Source organism: Epinephelus moara, chromosome 18 (assembly GCF_006386435.1).
Source record: "Epinephelus moara isolate mb chromosome 18, YSFRI_EMoa_1.0, whole genome shotgun sequence".
Lineage (NCBI taxonomy): Eukaryota > Metazoa > Chordata > Actinopteri > Perciformes > Serranidae > Epinephelus > Epinephelus moara.
In genome coordinates, this window is record NC_065523.1 from 36,415,200 (window position 1) to 36,417,882 (window position 2,683).

Sequence of the window (2,683 nt, forward strand, 5' to 3'; positions counted from 1 at the left end):
TTCCTAGGAAGAGATCCATTTGAAGTGTTTTTCAAAAAATTCAAAATGGCGGAAAATCTATATAAGCGGAAGTTATGGGTTCTTGAGGCAAATGTGTTCCTCATGAGGAGAGGCATCTCTGTGCAAAGTTTCATGTCTCTACGACATACGGGGCATGAGATATGCCCATTCAAAGTTTGCCATTTCAACCGGTTGCTATAGCGCCCCCCTTTGGCCAATTGATGTAATATTGCTTCATTGGCATCCTCCCATGACCCTCTACCACTGTGCCAAATTTCACATGGATTGACCAAGTCAGTGAGGAGACAAACGTGGAACACACACACAGACAGAGTTTTCATCATTATATCGTAAGATAAATCTAAGTGCTAGTGGGGTTATAAACAATATCACATTATGTTGGGAGCTGGTGAACACAACATCAGACCCTTTAATACCAAAGTGTGCGGTCAGTGGATCCACAGGTCTAACCAGGTCACCTGACAGCAACTGAAAAATATCTCTTTTGTGTTGTTTAATGGACACAACATGATGAATTCTCATTTAACCTTTGTTGGAATGAGTTAAAGAGTGAGTACAGATAGTTTGGGTGTGAAACAGGTTTGCGGATTATAAAAGTGTGAGGGGGAATAAACAGAAAGCAGTTTTCTTTCAGAGAAAATGCCTGAGATTAATGTTAGACCAAGAAATAAACTTTAAGTGAGCGTGAGGTTTACACACTATGTGAATTTTGTCTCACATGTTCACTCTGTTGCCTGATGAAGGGATGGTGCCTGAACTGTCACATGTGGTGACACGATTAAAATGTCCTAAAGGAGCAGTTTTTTGTATTTGAGCTTCTGTCCAGCACCCAGTTTTTATCATTTTTGGATGTGCGTTCTGTTTTTTGAGTCTACTGTTTACTTTGTACAATGTACAATTTTAGTTCACTGTTATTCTTTTATTTTTTCTTATTTATTTAGTTTCTGTGTGCTCGATTTTACCCATTGCGTATTTTCCGATCTAAAATGGACGTTAAAAAGCTTCACAGACTCTTCTGCAAGATGTAGGCTGTGTCTGTGAACATAATGGCTGCACTGTGAGACTGCGTTTAACATGTTGACAATAAAAAGACTTTTTAAAAAATCAGTGGCATGTTTTATATGAACATTTTCTTCACCCCACCATACTTATGCCTTAGGGACTGTACTTTATTGATCAGAGGAGGGGTGCTGGGTGTGACCTCATAACTTCTTCTATCTTGACCCTTCCTGAAGGTACAGATCATTTTCCTGAGGCCTCCCTGAGTGACTGAAGGAACTTTTATAATCGATTAATCCACAGGTTATTATGTTAGCCTGTAACCTATCGAAAAAACTAGAAAATGCTCATCACAATTTCTAAATATTACGTCTTCAAGTTGCTTCTTTTGATCAACCAACAGTCCAAAATCCAAATGAATAGTTGACGATTACTTCTCTCGATCGACAGCTCGATTAATCAACTAATCGCTGCAGCTCTACCATGTGGACAGTTTTCAAGACCTCTCTTGTATACAATGAATTTGCATGTTTACGAAACAACAAAAATGTACTTGACACGTCTTCTCCAACAGCTTCATCCATTGTCATTGTAACCCCTCTCCCTGCCCCCCTCTGAGCCATCTGCCAGACGTTTAATCCAGAGTGGTATCAGTGAGCACACAGCGGGGGGTCAGGGACATGACGACACATTCAGATGTAAAGCACGAGTCTTTGCATCCCCCACTTGACTTGAACAAGCCCCTGATTAATGGATCGCATGTGAATAACTGCTGCACCAAAGGAACTTTTACAGGGAGAGTTCGGCTCTTCTGAAGTGAGGCTGTATTTATCTGTATCAGTGTATTACCCACGGTAGAAGGTGGTCAGCACGGTCCCAGTTTGGAGAAGCAGACAGGAGCACTGACACGGAAGCTGAGCACTATACAGCTGTGGAAAATGTTACTTTAGCCATCTACAAAAATTCAACAAGTGCACACTATATTGAGGATATTTACGTTGATTAATCTCGCTGCAGAAATCGCTTTCCAAAATGGAAGCCACTCTGATCAACGCCACCAGACTCCACTGACAAAAACAGTAATTTTAGCTCGCTGAACACAGGAGCTGCTGGACTACTGCTGCCTCTGTCCATTAGTTAGTTTGTTATTGTGTGACTCTGGTGTGCAAAACGGTTAGTTCGCATTCACCAAAGTCACACAAAAAAACAAAGAAACAAACTGATTACGGCAGCAGTAGACCAGCAGCTCCTGTATTCAGTGGTGTTAAATCACTGTTTTTCTCAATGGAGTCTGGCTTTGAAGAGAGCGATGTAAAACTTTAGTTTCTCGTTAGAAATCGCTGTCTGACTCCAAGGTAAAGCTGTGAAAATATTCTAAATGTAGCGTACGCTTAAATTGATATTGATTTTTTTTAGGTTGCTAGAATACGTTTTGCTGCCGCCCCTGTCCACAGCAGTACATCACTTCGCTTCCATGGTGACACTCCTGCCTGCTTCTCCAAACTGGGGGCAAGACAACTGACATCTACAGTAGGTAACACATTAGCCCTTTTTAAACAGGAGCAGGAAAGCCCAATCAGTCTTTTTTCAGCATTGGCAGTATAAAAACAAAATCGGGGAGTGCAGCAAAATGCCGCCTACCTACTTTTGTTTATACAGAATG